Source organism: Lissotriton helveticus, chromosome 6 (assembly GCF_964261635.1).
Source record: "Lissotriton helveticus chromosome 6, aLisHel1.1, whole genome shotgun sequence".
NCBI lineage: Eukaryota > Metazoa > Chordata > Amphibia > Caudata > Salamandridae > Lissotriton > Lissotriton helveticus.
Genome location: NC_136067.1, coordinates 1,766,247,351 through 1,766,267,147, shown reverse-complemented (window position 1 = coordinate 1,766,267,147; position 19,797 = coordinate 1,766,247,351). Strand labels below are relative to the sequence as shown.

At 45.7% G+C, this 19,797-nt stretch overlaps 1 long non-coding RNA gene and 1 pseudogene across 1 annotated transcript in view; one reads left to right on the top strand and one right to left on the bottom strand.

Moving 5' to 3' along the window:
• Nucleotides 1-19,797, bottom strand: part of LOC144761886 (uncharacterized) — a 350,555-nt gene that overhangs the window by 14,173 nt on the left and 316,585 nt on the right. The window lies entirely within an intron of this gene.
• LOC144761434 (ankyrin repeat domain-containing protein 46 pseudogene) lies at nucleotides 17,614-18,333 on the top strand (annotated as a pseudogene).

Here is a 19,797-nt window from a genome sequence, read left to right as displayed (position 1 = left end):
CAGATTTAGAGTGCAGATTGTGAGTGCTGAGTGCAGAATTAGAGTGCAGATTGTGAGTGCAGTTTGCAGATTCAGAGTGCAAAGTGCAGATTCAGAGTGTGGATTCAGAGTGCAGATTCAGAGTGCAAGTGCAGAGTGCAGATTCAGAGTGCAGAGTTAGAGTGCAGAGTGCAGATTTAGAGTGCAGATTGTGAGTGCAGAGTGCAGATTTGGAGTGCATATTCAGAGTGCAGATTTAGAGTGCAGAGTGCAGATTTAGAGCCCAGAGTGCAGATTCTGAGTGCAGAGTGCAGATTCAGAGTGCAGATTCAGAGTGGAGATTCAGAGTGCAAGTGCAGAGCGCAGATTCAGAGTGCAGAGTTAGAGTGCAGAGTTCAGATTTAGAGTGCAGATTGTGAGTGCAGAGTGCAGATTTAGAGTGCAGATTCAGAGTGCAGAGTGCAGATTTAGAGTGCAGAGTGCAAAATGCAGATTCAGAGTGCAGAGTGGAGATTCAAAGTGCAGAGTGCAGATTCAGAGTGCAAATTCAGAATGCAGAGTGCAGATTCAGAGTGCAGATTCAGAGTGCAGAGTGCAGATTCAGAGTGCAGAGTGCAGATTCAGAGTGCAGATTCAGAGTGCAGAGTGCAGATTCAGAGTGCAGAGTGCAGATTCAGAGTGCAGATTCAGGGTGCAGATTCAGAGTGCAGATTCAGAGTGCAGAGTGCAGATTAAAAGTGCAGAGTGCCGATTCAGAGTGCAGATTCAGAGTGCAGAGTGCAGATTAAGAGTGCAGATCCTGAGTGCAGAGTGCAGATTCAGAGTGCAGATTGTGAGTGCAGAGTGCAGATTCAGAGTGCAGAGTGCAGATTCAGAGTGCCGAGCGCAGATTCAGAGTGCAGATTCAGAGTGCAGTGTGCAGATTCAGAGTGCAGAGTGCAGTTTCAGAGTGCAGATTCAGGGTGCAGATTCAGAGTGCAGATTCAGAGTGCAGATTCAGAGTGCAGGGTGCAGATTCAGAGTGCAGATTCAGAGTGCAGATTTAGAGTGCAGATTGTGAGTGCAGAGTGCAGATTGTGAGTGCAGTTTGCAGATTCAGAGTGCAAAGTGCAGATTCAGAGTGTGGATTCAGAGTGCAGATTCAGAGTGCAAGTGCAGAGTGCATATTCAGAGTGCAGATTCAGAGTGCAGAGTGCAGATTCAAAGTGCAGAGTGCAGATTCAGAGTGCAAAGGGCAGATTCAGAGTGCAGATTCAGAGTGCAGAGTGCTGATTCAGAGTGTAGAGTGCAGATTCAGAGAGAAGATTCAAAGTGCAGATTCAGAGTGCAGATTCAGATTGCAGATTCAGAGAGCAGAGTTAGAGTGCAGAGTGCAGATTTAGAGTTCAGATTGTGAGTGCAGAGTGCAGATTTAGAGTGCAGATTGTGAGTGCTGAGTGCAGAATTAGAGTGCAGATTGTGAGTGCAGTTTGCAGATTCAGAGTGCAAAGTGCAGATTCAGAGTGTGGATTCAGAGTGCAGATTCAGAGTGCAAGTGCAGAGTGCAGATTCAGAGTGCAGAGTTAGAGTGCAGAGTGCAGATTTAGAGTGCAGATTGTGAGTGCAGAGTGCAGATTTGGAGTGCATATTCAGAGTGCAGATTTAGAGTGCAGAGTGCAGATTTAGAGCCCAGAGTGCAGATTCTGAGTGCAGAGTGCAGATTCAGAGTGCAGATTCAGAGTGGAGATTCAGAGTGCAAGTGCAGAGCGCAGATTCAGAGTGCAGAGTTAGAGTGCAGAGTTCAGATTTAGAGTGCAGATTGTGAGTGCAGAGTGCAGATTTAGAGTGCAGATTCAGAGTGCAGAGTGCAGATTTAGAGTGCAGAGTGCAAAATGCAGATTCAGAGTGCAGAGTGGAGATTCAAAGTGCAGAGTGCAGATTCAGAGTGCAAATTCAGAATGCAGAGTGCAGATTCAGAGTGCAGATTCAGAGTGCAGAGTGCAGATTCAGAGTGCAGAGTGCAGATTCAGAGTGCAGATTCAGAGTGCAGAGTGCAGATTCAGAGTGCAGAGTGCAGATTCAGAGTGCAGATTCAGGGTGCAGATTCAGAGTGCAGATTCAGAGTGCAGAGTGCAGATTAAAAGTGCAGAGTGCCGATTCAGAGTGCAGATTCAGAGTGCAGAGTGCAGATTAAGAGTGCAGATCCTGAGTGCAGAGTGCAGATTCAGAGTGCAGATTGTGAGTGCAGAGTGCAGATTCAGAGTGCAGAGTGCAGATTCAGAGTGCCGAGCGCAGATTCAGAGTGCAGATTCAGAGTGCAGTGTGCAGATTCAGAGTGCAGAGTGCAGTTTCAGAGTGCAGATTCAGGGTGCAGATTCAGAGTGCAGATTCAGAGTGCAGATTCAGAGTGCAGGGTGCAGATTCAGAGTGCAGATTCAGAGTGCAGATTTAGAGTGCAGATTGTGAGTGCAGAGTGCAGATTGTGAGTGCAGTTTGCAGATTCAGAGTGCAAAGTGCAGATTCAGAGTGTGGATTCAGAGTGCAGATTCAGAGTGCAAGTGCAGAGTGCATATTCAGAGTGCAGAGTTAGAGTGAAGAGTGCAGATTTAGAGTGCAGATTGTGAGTGCAGAGTGCAGATTTGAAGTGCATATTCAGAGTGCAGATTTAGAGTGCAGAGTGCAGATTTAGAGCGCAGAGTGCAGATTCTGAGTACAGAGTGCAGATTCAGAGTGCAGATTCAGAGTGAAGATTCACAGTGCAGAGTGCAGATTCAAAGTGCAGAGTGCAGATTCAAAGTGCAGAGTGCAGATTCAAAGTGCAAAGTGCAGATTCAGAGTGCAGAGTGCTGATTCAGAGTGTAGAGTGCAGATTCAGAGTGCAGATTCAGAGTGCAGATTCAGAGTGCAGATTCAGAGTGCAGATTCAGAGCGCAGAGTTAGAGTGCAGAGTGCAGATTTAGAGTGCAGATTGTGAGTGCAGAGTGCAGATTCAGAGTGCAGATTCAGAGTGGAGATTCAGAGTGCAAGTGCAGAGTGCAGATTCAGAGTGCAGAGTTAGAGTGCAGAGTTCAGATTTAGAGTGCAGATTGTGAGTGCAGAGTGCAGATTTAGAGTGCAGATTCAGAGTGCAGAGTGCAGATTTAGAGTGCAGAGTGCAAAATGCAGATTCGGAGTGCAGATTCAGAGTGCAGAGTGGAGATTCAAAGTGCAGAGTGCAGATTCAGAGTGCAAATTCAGAATGCAGAGTGCAGATTCAGAGTGCAGATTCAGAGTGCAGAGTGCAGAGTGCAGATTCAGAGTGCAGATTCAGAGTGCAGAGTGCAGATTCAGAGTGCAGAGTGCAGATTCAGAGTGCAGATTCAGGGTGCAGATTCAGAGTGCAGATTCAGAGGGCAGAGTGCAGATTAAAAGTGCAGAGTGCCGATTCAGAGTGCAGATTCAGAGTGCAGAGTGCAGATTAAGAGTGCAGATCCTGAGTGCAGAGTGCAGATTCAGAGTGCAGATTGTGAGTGCAGAGTGCAGATTCAGAGTGCAGAGTGCAGATTCAGAGTGCAGAGCGCAGATTCAGAGTGCAGATTCAGAGTGCAGTGTGCAGATTCAGAGTGCAGAGTGCAGTTTCAGAGTGCAGATTCAGAGTGCAGGGTGCAGATTCAGAGTGCAGGGTGCAGATTCAGAGTGCAGATTCAGAGTGCAGTGTGCAGATTCAGAGTGCAGAGTGCAGTTTCAGAGTGCAGATTCAGGGTGCAGATTCAGAGTGCAGATTCAGAGTGCAGATTCAGAGTGCAGGGTGCAGATTCAGAGTGCAGATTCAGAGTGCAGATTTAGAGTGCAGATTGTGAGTGCAGAGTGCAGATTTTGAGTGCAGTTTGCAGATTCAGAGTGCAAAGTGCAGATTCAGAGTGTGGATTCAGAGTGCAGATTCAGAGTGCAAGTGCAGAGTGCATATTCAGAGTGCAGAGTTAGAGTGAAGAGTGCAGATTTAGAGTGCAGATTGTGAGTGCAGAGTGCAGATTTGAAGTGCATATTCAGAGTGCAGATTTAGAGTGCAGAGTGCAGATTTAGAGCGCAGAGTGCAGATTCTGAGTACAGAGTGCAGATTCAGAGTGCAGATTCAGAGTGAAGATTCACAGTGCAGAGTGCAGATTCAAAGTGCAGAGTGCAGATTCAAAGTGCAGAGTGCAGATTCAAAGTGCAAAGTGCAGATTCAGAGTGCAGAGTGCTGATTCAGAGTGTAGAGTGCAGATTCAGAGTGCAGATTCAGAGTGCAGATTCAGAGTGCAGATTCAGAGTGCAGATTCAGAGCGCAGAGTTAGAGTGCAGAGTGCAGATTTAGAGTGCAGATTGTGAGTGCAGAGTGCAGATTCAGAGTGCAGATTCAGAGTGGAGATTCAGAGTGCAAGTGCAGAGTGCAGATTCAGAGTGCAGAGTTAGAGTGCAGAGTTCAGATTTAGAGTGCAGATTGTGAGTGCAGAGTGCAGATTTAGAGTGCAGATTCAGAGTGCAGAGTGCAGATTTAGAGTGCAGAGTGCAAAATGCAGATTCGGAGTGCAGATTCAGAGTGCAGAGTGGAGATTCAAAGTGCAGAGTGCAGATTCAGAGTGCAAATTCAGAATGCAGAGTGCAGATTCAGAGTGCAGATTCAGAGTGCAGAGTGCAGAGTGCAGATTCAGAGTGCAGATTCAGAGTGCAGAGTGCAGATTCAGAGTGCAGAGTGCAGATTCAGAGTGCAGATTCAGGGTGCAGATTCAGAGTGCAGATTCAGAGGGCAGAGTGCAGATTAAAAGTGCAGAGTGCCGATTCAGAGTGCAGATTCAGAGTGCAGAGTGCAGATTAAGAGTGCAGATCCTGAGTGCAGAGTGCAGATTCAGAGTGCAGATTGTGAGTGCAGAGTGCAGATTCAGAGTGCAGAGTGCAGATTCAGAGTGCAGAGCGCAGATTCAGAGTGCAGATTCAGAGTGCAGTGTGCAGATTCAGAGTGCAGAGTGCAGTTTCAGAGTGCAGATTCAGAGTGCAGGGTGCAGATTCAGAGTGCAGGGTGCAGATTCAGAGTGCAGATTCAGAGTGCAGAGTGCAGATTTAGAGTGCAGATTGTGAGTGCAGAGTGCAGATTGTGAGTGCAGTTTGCAGATTCAGAGTGCAAAGTGCAGATTCAGAGTGTGGATTTAGAGTGCAGATTCAGAGTGCAAGTGCAGAGTGCATATTCAGAGTGCAGAGTTAGAGTGAAGAGTGCAGATTTAGAGTGCAGATTGTGAGTGCAGAGTGCAGATTTGAAGTGCATATTCAGAGTGCAGATTTAGAGTGCAGAGTGCAGATTTAGAGCGCAGAGTGCAGATTCTGAGTACAGAGTGCAGATTCAGAGTGCAGATTCAGAGTGAAGATTCACAGTGCAGAGTGCAGATTCAAAGTGCAGAGTGCAGATTCAAAGTGCAGAGTGCAGATTCAAAGTGCAAAGTGCAGATTCAGAGTGCAGAGTGCTGATTCAGAGTGTAGAGTGCAGATTCAGAGTGCAGAGTGCAGATTCAGAGTGCAGATTCAGAGTGCAGATTCAGAGTGCAGATTCAGAGCGCAGAGTTAGAGTGCAGAGTGCAGATTTAGAGTGCAGATTGTGAGTGCAGAGTGCAGATTTAGAGTGCAGATTGTGTGTGCAGAGTGCAGATTGTGAGTGCAGTTTGCAGATTCAGAGTGCAAAGTGCAGATTCAGAGTGTGGATTCAGAGTGCAGATTCAGAGTGCAAGTGCAGAGTGCATATTCAGAGTGCAGAGTTAGAGTGAAGAGTGCAGATTTAGAGTGCAGATTGTGAGTGCAGAGTGCAGATTTGAAGTGCATATTCAGAGTGCAGATTTAGAGTGCAGAGTGCAGATTTAGAGCGCAGAGTGCAGATTCTGAGTACAGAGTGCAGATTCAGAGTGCAGATTCAGAGTGAAGATTCACAGTGCAGAGTGCAGATTCAAAGTGCAGAGTGCAGATTCAAAGTGCAGAGTGCAGATTCAAAGTGCAAAGTGCAGATTCAGAGTGCAGAGTGCTGATTCAGAGTGTAGAGTGCAGATTCAGAGTGCAGAGTGCAGATTCAGAGTGCAGATTCAGAGTGCAGATTCAGAGCGCAGAGTTAGAGTGCAGAGTGCAGATTTAGAGTGCAGATTGTGAGTGCAGAGTGCAGATTCAGAGTGCAGATTCAGAGTGGAGATTCAGAGTGCAAGTGCAGAGTGCAGATTCAGAGTGCAGAGTTAGAGTGCAGAGTTCAGATTTAGAGTGCAGATTGTGAGTGCAGAGTGCAGATTTAGAGTGCAGATTCAGAGTGCAGAGTGCAGATTTAGAGTGCAGAGTGCAAAATGCAGATTCGGAGTGCAGATTCAGAGTGCAGAGTGGAGACTCAAAGTGCAGAGTGCAGATTCAGAGTGCAAATTCAGAATGCAGAGTGCAGATTCAGAGTGCAGATTCAGAGTGCAGAGTGCAGAGTGCAGATTCAGAGTGCAGATTCAGAGTGCAGAGTGCAGATTCAGAGTGCAGAGTGCAGATTCAGAGTGCAGATTCAGGGTGCAGATTCAGAGTGCAGATTCAGAGTGCAGAGTGCAGATTAAAAGTGCAGAGTGCCGATTCAGAGTGCAGATTCAGAGTGCAGATTAAGAGTGCAGATCCTGAGTGCAGAGTGCAGATTGTGAGTGCAGAGTGCAGATTCAGAGTGCAGAGTGCAGATTCAGAGTGCAGAGCGCAGATTCAGAGTGCAGATTCAGAGTGCAGTGTGCAGATTCAGAGTGCAGAGTGCAGTTTCAGAGTGCAGATTCAGAGTGCAGGGTGCAGATTCAGAGTGCAGATTCAGAGTGCAGGGTGCAGATTCAGAGTGCAGATTCAGAGTGCAGAGTGCAGATTTAGAGTGCAGATTGTGAGTGCAGAGTGCAGATTGTGAGTGCAGTTTGCAGATTCAGAGTGCAAAGTGCAGATTCAGAGTGTGGATTTAGAGTGCAGATTCAGAGTGCAAGTGCAGAGTGCATATTCAGAGTGCAGAGTTAGAGTGAAGAGTGCAGATTTAGAGTGCAGATTGTGAGTGCAGAGTGCAGATTTGAAGTGCATATTCAGAGTGCAGATTTAGAGTGCAGAGTGCAGATTTAGAGCGCAGAGTGCAGATTCTGAGTACAGAGTGCAGATTCAGAGTGCAGATTCACAGTGAAGATTCACAGTGCAGAGTGCAGATTCAAAGTGCAGAGTGCAGATTCAAAGTGCAAAGTGCAGATTCAGAGTGCAGATTCAGAGTGCAGAGTGCTGATTCAGAGTGTAGAGTGCAGATTCAGAGTGCAGAGTGCAGATTCAGAGTGCAGATTCAGAGTGCAGATTCAGAGTGCAGATTCAGAGCGCAGAGTTAGAGTGCAGAGTGCAGATTTAGAGTGCAGATTGTGAGTGCAGAGTGCAGATTTAGAGTGCAGATTGTGTGTGCAGAGTGCAGATTGTGAGTGCAGTTTGCAGATTCAGAGTGCAAAGTGCAGATTCAGAGTGTGGATTCAGAGTGCAGATTCAGAGTGCAAGTGCAGAGTGCAGATTCAGAGTGCAGAGTTAGAGTGCAGAGTGCAGATTTAGAGTGCAGATGATTGTGAGTGCAGAGTGCAGATTTGGAGTGCATATTCAGAGTGCAGATTTAGAGTGCAGAGTGCAGATTTAGAGCGCAGAGTGCAGATTCTGAGTGCAGAGTGCAGATTCAGAGTGCAGATTCAGAGTGGAGATTCAGAGTGCAAGTGCAGAGTGCAGATTCAGAGTGCAGAGTTAGAGTGCAGAGTTCAGATTTAGAGTGCAGATTGTGAGTGCAGAGTGCAGATTTAGAGTGCAGATTCAGAGTGCAGAGTGCAGATTTAGAGTGCAGAGTGCAAAATGCAGATTCGGAGTGCAGATTCAGAGTGCAGAGTGGAGATTCAAAGTGCAGAGTGCAGATTCAGAGTGCAATTTCAGAATGCAGAGTGCAGATTCAGAGTGCAGATTCAGAGTGCAGAGTGCAGATTTAGATTGCAGAATGCAGATTCAGAGTGCAGAGTGCAGATTCAGAGTGCAGAGTGCAGATTCAGAGTGCAGATTCAGAGTGCAGAGTGCAGATTCAGAGTGCAGAGTGCAGATTCAGAGTGCAGATTCAGGGTGCAGATTCAGAGTGCAGATTCAGAGTGCAGAGTGCAGATTAAAAGTGCAGAGTGCCGATTCAGAGTGCAGATTCAGAGTGCAGAGTGCAGATTAAGAGTGCAGATCCTGAGTGCAGAGTGCAGATTCAGAGTGCAGATTGTGAGTGCAGAGTGCAGATTCAGAGTGCAGAGCGCAGATTCAGAGTGCAGATTCAGAGTGCAGTGTGCAGATTCAGAGTGCAGAGTGCAGTTTCAGAGTGCAGATTCAGAGTGCAGGGTGCAGATTCAGAGTGCAGATTCAGAGTGCAGGGTGCAGATTCAGAGTGCAGATTCAGAGTGCAGAGTGCAGATTCAGAGTGCACATTCAGAGTGCAGAGTGCAGATTCAGAGTGCAGATTAAGAGTGCAGAGTGCAGATTCAGAGTGCAGATTCAGAGTGCAGTGTGCAGATTCAGAGTGCAGATTCAGAGTGCAGAGTGCAGATTCAGAGTGCAGAGTGCTGATTCAGAGTGCAGATTCAGACTGCAGATTCAGACTGGAGAGTGCAGATTCAGAGTGCAGAGTGCAGATTCAGAGTGCAGATTCAGAGTGCAGATTCAGAGTGCAAATTCAGAGTGTAGATTCAGAGTGCAGAGTGCAGATTGTGAGTGCAGAGTGCAGATTCAGAGTGCAGAGTGCAGATTCAGAGTGTGGATTCAAAGTACAGATTCAGAGTGCAGATTCAGAGTGCAAGTGCAGAGTGCAAGTGCAGAGTGCAGATTCAGAGTGCAGAGTTAGAGTGCAGAGTGCAGATTTCGAGTGCAGATTGTGAGTGCAGAGTGCAGATTTAGAGTGCAGATTCAGAGTGCAGATTTAGAGTGCAGAGTGCAGATTTAGAGTGCAGAGTGCAGATTTAGAGTGCATAGTGCAGATTCAGAGTGCAGATTCAGAGTGCAGAGTGCAGATTCAGAGTGCAGAGTTAGAGTGCAGAGTGCAGATTTAGAGTGCAGATTGTGAGTGCAGAGTGCAGATTTAGAGTGCAGATTCAGAGCGCAGATTTTGAGTGCAGAGTGCAGATTTTGAGTGCAGAGTGCAGATTGTGAGTGCAGAGTGCAGATTCAGAGTGCAGGTGCAGAGTGCAGATTCAGAGTGCAGGTGCAGAGTGCAGATTCAGAGTGCAGAGTTAGAGTGCCAAGTTCAGATTTAGAGTGCAGATTGTGAGTGCAGAGTGCAGATTCAGAGTGCAGAGTGCAGATTTAGAGTGCAGGTGCAGAGTGCAGATTCAGAGTGCAGGTGCAGAGTGCAGATTCAGAGTGCAGAGTTAGAGTGCCGAGTTCAGATTTAGAGTGCAGATTGTGAGTGCAGAGTGCAGATTCAGAGTGCAGAGTGCAGATTTAGAGTGCAGAGTGCAGATTCAGAGTGCAGATTCAGAGTGCAGAGTGGAGATTCCGAGTGCAGAGTGCAGATTCAGAGTGCAGATTCAGAGTGCAGAGTGCAGATTCAGAGTGCAGAGTGCAGATTCAGAGTGCAGAGTGCAGATTAAGAGTGCAGAGCGCAGATTCAGAGTTCAGAGTGCAGATTCAGAGTGCAGAGTGCAGATTCAGAGTGCAGATTCAGAGTGCAGAGTGCAGATTCAGAGTGCAGATTCAGAGTGCAGATTCAGAGTGCAAAGTGCAGATTCAGAGTGCAGATTCAGAGTGCAGATTCAGAGTGCAGATTCAGAGTGCAGAGTGCAGATGCAGAGTGCAGATGCAGAGTGCAGAGTGCAGATTCAGAGTGCAGATACAGAGAGCAGAGTGCAGATTCAGAGTGCAGAGTGCAGAGTGCAGATTCAGAGTGCAGATTCAGAGTGCAGAGTGCAGATTCAGAGTGCAGCGTTAGAGTGCCGAGTTCAGATTCAGAGTGCAGATTCAGAGTGCAGAATGCAGATTCAGAGTGCAGATTCAGAGTGCAGAGTGCAGATTCAGAGTGCAGATTAAGAGTGCAGAGTGCAGATTCAGAGTGCAGATTCAGAGTGCAGAGTGCAGATTCAGAGTGCAGAGTGCAGATTCAGAGTGCAGATTGTGAATGCAGAGTGCAGATTCAGAGTGCAGAGTGCAGTGCAGATTCAGAGTGCAGATTCAGAGTGCAGAGTGCAGATTCAGAGTGCAGAGTGCAGATTCAGAGGTCAGATTCAGAGTGCAGAGTGCAAAAATCTCTGTAAAGTCTCCCTTTAGTTTTCACAATACTCATGTGTCCCTCATAAGCTAACTGTAACATTTGTGATCTAAACTTATTAGTAGGCCTGGGAGTTGAACTCTGCTCTGTTCACAGAGTTTGCAGAGTCTTCTGCACTCTAAATAGCTCACAGAGTCCAGAAAACTCCGCTCTGTGTGGAGCGGCAGAGTTTTTTCTCCACTCGCACTCGTGAAAGGTAAGTTTGCAAGTGTGAGCGACCACTCGGGTAGAATTTCTACCCAAGCAGCAGGAAGACCAATGCGAATGGCAGTTCGCACTGCACTTTGCCACTTGCGGAACTCTGCTGAGTTTCTTTTGTCAGTTCACAGCGTTCAGCATCGCGAACTACGCCCAGGCCTGCTTATTAGGTGGAATCAACCTTGTATCTCTCAATAAAAATCTTTTGTCCACTGCAAGCTCATCCAATATTTTCTCCCATCCTCCATTGCACTCTCTGAGCTCCTTCCCATTTCCTCCACCCAAACTCACAAGTCTCCTGACTTTACATACATTTTCATCATTCTGTAGCTCTTCTAATCACTCATCTTCACTTATGGTACCTCACACACGCTCACTACATCTTCTTTATCCAACTCATCACTACCAGTTGAATCCAGTTCAGTCACATTCACCAATTTTGACAAACAATCCACCGAGAAATTGCTTGCCCCTGGGACGTATTGATCAGAAAAACTAAAATCTTGTAAGCCTACAAACCATCTAAGTATACGTGACAATATTCAATCTAAGCCTTTTATTTTTTAATACCTCAACTAGAGGTTTATGATCTGTCTGTACACCAAATTTGATGCTGCACAGAAAATGTTTAAACATCATGAAAGACCAAAAAACAGCTAGAGACCCTCTCTCAATAACTGAGTAGTTGTGTTCAGCATCTCTGAGGGTTCTTGAAATACATGCAATCAAATTTTCTCTACCATCTTTAATTTGAAAAAAAAGTGCTGTCAACCCCTTTGCACTGACGTCACACAAAATCTAGCTATCACACAATGGTTAAAAAGCCTGAAGGATAGGAGCATTGTTCAACTTTTGTTTTACATTCATAAATCCCTCACTACATTCAAAATCCTACAGAAAATCAACCCTCTTCTTTAGCATTTCCTCATATTGATTGTTTTGCTGGTAAAGTCTTTGATGAAACAACTGTAATATTCAACCAATCCTAGGAATGAAGATAACTCCTCCTTGATTTTTGGTTCCTTCAATGCCTTGATCATCTCAACTAGTTCATTCTGAGGTCTGATTCCTGTTGCTGCAATTCTGTATCCTGGAAAACTGACTGAACTAACTCTATACTTGCACTTGTCAGCCTTAAGAGTCAGACCCGCTTCTTGTAGTTTGCACAAGACTTCCCGCTGGTCATGCGCCTCATTACTCCCGCCAAAAATGAAAATGTTGTCCTGATAACATTTTACACCAGGTTGTCCCTTCAAAATACTTGACATGATAGCTTGAAATATTGCTGCAGCCTTAATAAGACCAAATGGCATCCCTTTGAATCGATAAATACCAAAATGAGCTACATAAGCTGCAAGGTGAGGTCTAGTGTGCTAAAAACGTTGGCAGCCAAAAAAGTGGTGACCATGTCCTCAATAACAGGCAAGGGAAATCTGTCCACTACCACTTCGCTGTTTAGTGCCTTCAAATCCACACAGAGACGAATGTCACCATTACCTTTACATGCAACCACTCTGGGCGCCAACCGCTCCATTGCCTCTACCACCTAGATGACTCCACACTCGACCAATCGCTCTAATTCATTTGCCACCGCTGTCTGCAAACATATTGGGATCCTTCTCACCTTCACCACTACTGTACTTCCATGCTGCTTTAATTTAATCTTGTGTTTGTATCCAACTAATTTCCCTAGTTTGTTTTGAAACAGATCCTTAAATTCCATCTAAAAATGTTGTCTTAATTCAATTTCATCTATGTGTGCCTGGTGTACCTTGTTGGGATAAAACTAACACCCAATTCTTTCTGATAACTCCACCACAGCAAATCATCACCATGACATGAAACATATACTTTTCCACAAGTATATTTCCCACTCACGCCAATGCATGCTTCAAAGTATCCCAATATTTCAATTGTTGCACCACCTTAACCACCAGGTTGTATGTCTATCATAGTGAGTACCTTCCTGTTGGCAAACAACGCTAAAAATGTTTGTTTATCTATTATTGTGATTCAGGAACAAATTTTTTTTATCAGAATGTCACACCCATCAATGCTTACTAACTGTCAGAAAGTGAGAAATAAATTGCACAGAAGCAGAATGATGCATCATCCCTATTCCCTTTAAAAAACTCACTGCCCTGAAGAAATTGTTTAGTCAAGATGCATTTATGTTCAAAGGGGGGAAGGGGTTGGGAAACAGAAGGGACAGCCAAAACAGTGGTTCATCTTGAAAGGAGTTCTTCTTATCTTCTCACTAAGTATCTTTCTTCTATCTTTCATGTTACTGTTAAAGAATAGCAACATTTTATTCTACTCTCTCTCTATCTCTCTTTATATCTCACTAATTATATATTGTAACAGTAACCACATATCCTAACTGTCTTAGGCTATTGCTCCTCTTCCATGTCTTTTCTTGATAGCTTCTTAATCAGTATGTTCTTGACTACTTAAATAATATTTTCACATTCAATCTTCTTTCATAACTTTAAACCCTTCCTTTTTTTTTAGATTCGTACTTGCGTGACCGGAGAGTTTCTTCAAAGAACTGAAGACCCAGCAGGTAACAACCAATTGATAGCCTTGTATTTCTATGAAATCTGTCTCCACTCGAAAGAACAGATCAAATTGCATTAGCAAGATTCTGGTAATAGACTTCCTATCTTCTTTAACTGTCTTTATTTAATTAACCTTTGAAATCCTTATGCGTTTTGATTATTTGGAACCTTTCCGCTTGGAAAGAGATAAGCGTAATATTTTATGCTCTCTCTAGATCTGATTTCTAGTATTTTCAAGGTGCCACAGGATTTGTACAATCGTTTTACAGATTGGAATCGAGACGCTACTCGACGAGAGTCATGCGCATAAAACCAATGCTCATAAAGGTGTCCCAGCAAAGTATTTCCATTCAGACTCGCAAGAGAAACACTTCTCTCTCGAAACGGAACAGTGTGCAGAATCAATTTGGAAACACTTGCCTAAAAATGTATTTTCACACAGATGCGACAGAGATACACTAATCTCACGTCTTAGTTGACTTGCGCTGAGGAGCAACTGATTTAAAATGATCACAGAAGGAGCTAAAACGAGACTCCCAACGTTGCCTACCTTAACTAACTAACTTGACGGAGAACTATGATATCACAGCTTCTTCCTCAATCTCCTCAGGTGAAGTCTGCATTTGGTATGTTGCGCATGCTTGACATTCTATTTGGGTTTCAATGAGATTCAGAACTAGAATGCTAAAGGAGAGTTTGAGCTGCCAGACATCTTGGATTTCCAGAGCTGCCAGCTCAATCTCCAATGGTTTGCTCTCATGGAGTCCAGTCCCATTCTTGAAGTCTTATTCGTAAATACACTGGCCAGGGTAGGACATTTAGCGGGAATACTCTTTGAGACCCGGACACTAACTCTGAAGGAAAAAGGTTTATTTGAAAAACCAATGTGCAAAACCACCTCTTGACACTGTGTCCTGACTCTTGTTCCTGTCAGTTCTTTTGTGCTTGTTCCTGGAACATTTACTAAAGGCTTCCCTGATCCCTTAGGAGTTGCACACTTGAGACAAATCTGGATAAGACCTACCATTGGCCCGGAGCCCTCATCTGAAACATGTTCCTCTGAAGTTTAGCTCTGCTCTCCAGGTCCTTGTCCCAGAAGCTTAATGAGTCTTTACAACACATACTTCTATCACCTTTCCTTTCCCTGGCTTGAGCTCCCCTACACATTTCATCATATGCGCCACCTGTTTTGCCACAACAAGCACCTCCTCAAGTAGGGGTTCGTCTTTCATCCATAACTCTTCACGTATCTTATTGTTGTTACAGCGTAATACAAACTGGTCCCTAATTCTTTCCTCTACCGCACCTCCAAACTTGCAATTCGAAGCCAATTTCCTCAAAGCCGTCACAAACTCTTCTACAGTCTAATTTTGACCCTAACACCTCAGCCCAAAATGATACAGCTCTAAAATGGTACTTATGCGTGGTAAGTAATGATTATCTAATTTGGCTATAGATATTTCAAATTCATTTAAATCTTGCGCTTCTGCTTGTGGAAGCTCTGGAAAATTTTCTAAAACATCTTGCCCCTCTGCCTCTCAGCAATGCAATAATAAGACATGTTTCCTCTCCACACTCAAGTCCCACATACATGTGCATAGTTCCCAAAAACCCTTTTCCACTTAGCCCATCCAATCAAGGGTTCATCAGGAGAGGGTAAAAAACAGTGGTGATGTGACATTCTGCATGTTGTATCACCTTTCTTGCTGTGTGGAATATAAAGACAGCGGTAAAGAGAAATAAAATAGAAGCATAACCAACAACAAGTTGGCAGCAATATTCACTACCACACGCTGCAACACAGAGTGTTGAGTACCTTGACAGGTAAAAGTTGCTAGACTCAAGATGTGCATGCAGAGAACATGTGCTGGCCATACAACATCCTGAACTGACCCCGTAAAAAACTTAGTCAATTGCAGTATCTCATTTACTTCTGATACCAAAAACATAAACTGTCACCTTCAAGTAGAACGTTGAATCTCCAAGCGTGTAACTGAAACCTCACTTCAAGAGCACGCAAAAGCTGAAAATTCTCTGATGAACCTTTGCAGAAAGTGATGAATAAACACTCCTCCATCAAGTGCTGCTACTTACAGACCTCCTACAAGCATGCTCAGCAAGAAATCACTGTTTCTTTGCTTCCCCAGAGAATTGCTGACAGTGTGCATGTGTTGACTCCTCTGCACTGACTCTACCAATGGAGATGACGCCAGATTCACTGCTCTCACCAGACAACAAAGCTTGCATCCGGCAGTCGTCCGTTGTGATATACCTTCCAACCGCTGCTTCCCGAACCAAAACTTATCGACAGGAATTTCCCGCCACCAACACACTGTTCTTCCAGTAAGTGCCGAACCATATGGGTCCCCGGCTGCCTCCATAGGCGTTGATGTGCTCCATAATGAGTTTGAGTTGAACTCAAATCCACATGCGACACACCAGAGCACAACTGCCTCTCCCTTTGTGCTACCTAGGATCACTTCAACGTTGTATGGTGGACACCGCCAGGGCTCAAATTCACCCAACCTGGCTGCGTATCCTGGTGATAACTAACCTAGTTTGGCATTTTGTTTTCTCTGCTGTAACCGCTGTCTGGTTTTGCCCTTCGTTTTCTCTGCTATAATCGTTGTCTAGTTTGCCCTTCATCTCACTGTATTAACTGTAGCCTAGTCTGCCCCTCATTGCTCAGTCTATTTAGTCTTACCTAATTGCTGCCTGTTACCTTGTTTTGCCATATACTTTATTGTATTGTGCCCTGTCCCGCTGCTGCCACTGCTGCCACTGCAGCCCTTCCCCCTGCTGATTCCTGCTCCTGCCTCCCAGCTGCACGTCCCTCCCCTTCCACCACTTAATGGCGGCTGCTGCAGGGGAGCGCGTGCAAGACCTTTGATTTCGGTCTGATTCCTGATCTCTCCCCAGCAGCTCTACCATACGTGCCTCACTGCTAACTCCCTTCACCTCCACCTGGTAGGTATTTGAGGCAGCTGTCAGCTTCACCGGCCCCCATCCCTGACGGATACAAGATCCAGAGGAAGGACCGCCCCAACCACCCAGGAGGAGGACTTGCCAGCCGCACAGAAAATTTCACTTTACCTCTCCACCTCGAGTGACGCCTTCCCCGCTGCTGAACAACTTCACTTCCAGGTCCAGACCAGCCCTAGAACCACCCTCCATTGAACCCTCACATACAGACAGACCCCCCGGTCCACAACTCATTCACTGCCACCAACATCGACCTCATTGCTCCCCTTGCCCCCATGGATTACATACTCATCGGAGACCTGAACTTCCACCTCGACAACCCCAGCAACCCAAACTCCACCACCCTCCTGGACACCCTAATAAACATCGGACTGAAACGGCTCATCATCATGCCTACCCACAAGGCAGGACACACCCTTGACCCCATCTTTGCAGGAGGGACATCATCCACACCATGCAACCCCCATGGACTCACCACCACTGTGTACACTTCCTTGTCAACAAACCCAAGCTGCCGAGACCTAGCCCTCGCCTCCAGTGAAGAAACTGGAGCAAAGTCTCGGAAGATAATCTCGACTCCTCCCTCAAGCACAACACCCCAACCACAGCGACTGATGCCAACCTCGCACCCAGACAACTGCACAAATGGATCTCCAACTGCACAGGCAAGTTTGCACCTCTACGCAACCTCGACAGACAGCACCCCAGAAAGGCCACCTGGTTCAATACCAAACTCCAAGAAGCCTGATGCATCTGCAGATGTCTCGAAAAGAACTGGCGAAACAGCGGAACGCCCAAGGAACATACCACCTACAAGAACGCCGTGACAGAATACCACCAAGGCATCAGAACCACCAAAAGGACCTTCATCCACAACAAAATCCTCGCTAACTCCAGCATCTCCAAGGACCTCTTCAGTGTCATCCAGGAATTCACCAAGCCCACCAGCGAAACCATGGACGTCACACATTCCTAAGACCTCTGCAACAAGCTCAGGTCTTATTTTCACCTGAAAATCAAGAACCAGACATTGGACTCCACCACCACCCCACACTCGCGTAGCTAGGGGGGGCGAGGGGGCGGTCCGCCCCAGGCGGCATCATTTTGAGGGCGGCCGGCAGCGGCGGGTGGTCGCGCAGCACTGGCCTGTTGCAGTGGCCTTTATAATTTATTTGGGTACACTGAACGACACTACTGTCAGTCAGAGTATCCAAATAAATTATAAAGTCTGCCGCAACGGGTCAGTGCCGCGCGGCCGCCGTTTAAAGTGCAAGCGGTCATGCGCAGCAGCACCGCACGTTACTTCCTTCCTGCCAGTGCTTCCAGCTCGATGCGGCGTCAGCAGGTGACGGTGTCTGCAATGAGCGCGCCTCACACGCAAGAAGTATTTTCAAAATGATGGAGCCCAGGATGATGCCCCACTGCTCAATGGAGTTGCAACAGCAACAGTTATGTTCTCATTCAGCCGTTACCCACAGTAAACAAAATTGTCTTATCCGATCGCCGTTCCCCAGCGTCGCTCCCCTGCTCGGATATGGATGCAGAAGGACTGGAGCCTGCCGGACTGAGGAGTTAAAGATTTTATCTTATGCAGGACATTTCCCAGGCAATATCATACACAGTACAGTAAAGTCTAACCGAAAACTGATATTTACGTAAAACCAGGTGATCTACATACATAACCTTGTAGACAGAAGTATGTCTTATGTATTTGTAAACGATTCTTCCCAAACAAACGTCCCTCTGCTGCAAGCGTGCATTGATGGAGACTTTACCTATTCCAAGAGACTCCTGGAAAGCGGCTTTGACCCAAACATTCGTGACACAAGAGGTCGAACAGGCCTTCACCTAGCAGCAGCCCGTGGGAATGTGGATATCTGTCAACTGTTGCACAAATTTGGTGCTGATCTTCTTGCCACAGATTATCAGGAGAACACAGCCCTCCACATGTGTGGCCATGTTTATACTATCCAGTTCCTAGTGTCAAATGGGCTAAAAATTGACATATGTAATCATCAGGGTGCAACACCGCGTGTCCTCGCAAAACGTAGAGGCGTGAATAAGGAAGTGATCCGATTATTGGAGTCTTTAGAAGAGCAAGAGATGAAAGGATTTAATAGAAGTGCTCCCTGCAAGCTGGAGACCATGCAGACTGCTGAAAGCGAAAGTGCTATGGAAAGCCATTCCCTGCTGAACCCAAACCTGCAGCAAGGCGAAGGGGTCCTCTCCAGCTTTCGGACAACATGGCAAGAGTTTGTTGAAGATCTGGGCTTCTGGAGGGTTCTGCTTCTAATCGTTGTATTTGCCCTCCATTCAGCCATTACATTACCAGACAGGAACAATTAAAACTATTTCCGTAAGTCTTTAGTATTACCCTCCTTAGTTTTGACACGTAAAAGTTGTGAGTAGTCAGCCAGTGGATTAATTTATCAAGGTTGTTGGCGGAGGGGGCCACCACACTCATTCTTGGGGGCCAATAGTTATTTGTGCTCATGATCAGACATTTCCGGAGAGGGAGAAAAACACTTGGGAAATGAGGGAGAGAAAAACGGGCAAAACACTCACCAAGGGAGAAAGCGGGAACCTTTATTTCCACATTGTTGTTGTACTTGAAGTTGTTTACAATGAGCCAGATTTCATTACTCTCTTCTGCTAGACTGCTACATTATATTGGTGAGCGCTGATGAGTGCATACTTGTCTTATTATGAAACATCTCCACATTCAGCCGCACTAAAATCGTGTTAGGCTGCTCGAGGTTTCTGAGCCACACTGTGCCACTTAAGTCAATAAAGTCTAGTGTAGCTCTGATAGCATGTGGGGGTCATGGTGTGATCTGTGCCTTGGGCAGATAGAGGTTCCCCAACTGGGGGAGGGGTGGGCGCGGACCTCTCAGGGTTAATGATTTTTATTACAGTTGGAGTCAAGTTAGCTTTTGGAAAAAAAACATTTCTACTCATTTATGTTGCATTTTTTATTCAACCCCAGCGTGTTTACCTCGTCTTCGTTGCTTAATGTTACTCTTGTGACGGTGTCACTCATTGTCATTGAAATGTCAGCAGTGAGCAGACAGCAGTCTGAAACCTTGGCAGCTATGGTGCTGTCTTTGTTATGTGTAGAGGGAGTGGGTTTGTATGCTCTGGCCTTGGCCACAGGGACAAACCGGCACAGTAACAGGGGAAGTGTTTAAATGGGCCTGCACTTCAAAATACTCTTCTCCTCAGTAATGGAACTTTTGTTTTGCAGTTTTGTAGCAGTACAGAGGTGTTAAAAGTACTACAATGTTCCTTGTATATTGAGCAGTTTTCAGGCAACAGTGTCAAGTAAACTCTGGTGAATAAGTTACCTGCTGGAGAGATATGGGAGTTTCATCTAGTGGCAGGTTTCATTTGTGTGAGGTAGCGCGGGTGGTTAATATCATAGCTGCCAAGTATTCGCATTGCTAATGTGACATTTCCATTGATGAAGTGACTTATGAAAAACATTCCACAGCGAAATGTGACACTTCAAAAACATATTATACTGTGTTAAAATAATGAGTTGCATATTTATTGTGCTTTAAGTCATAGGCTGGGACATCGTAGCACTTTAAATACAGAAGTCGTTCACCACCACTCTTTACCCACCACCACCAGGAATCTATTCCTTTACTGTCTGGTTACACTCATCTGTAGTGACTGAATTAATCAATAAAATATCATACTGCAAACAAATGCATTTCCTACCGATTACTTTAACTTGAATGTATCTTTAAACATACAGTGTGCCTTTATTTTATATGCTGTTACCTGAAGGTGAAGACAATCGAAACA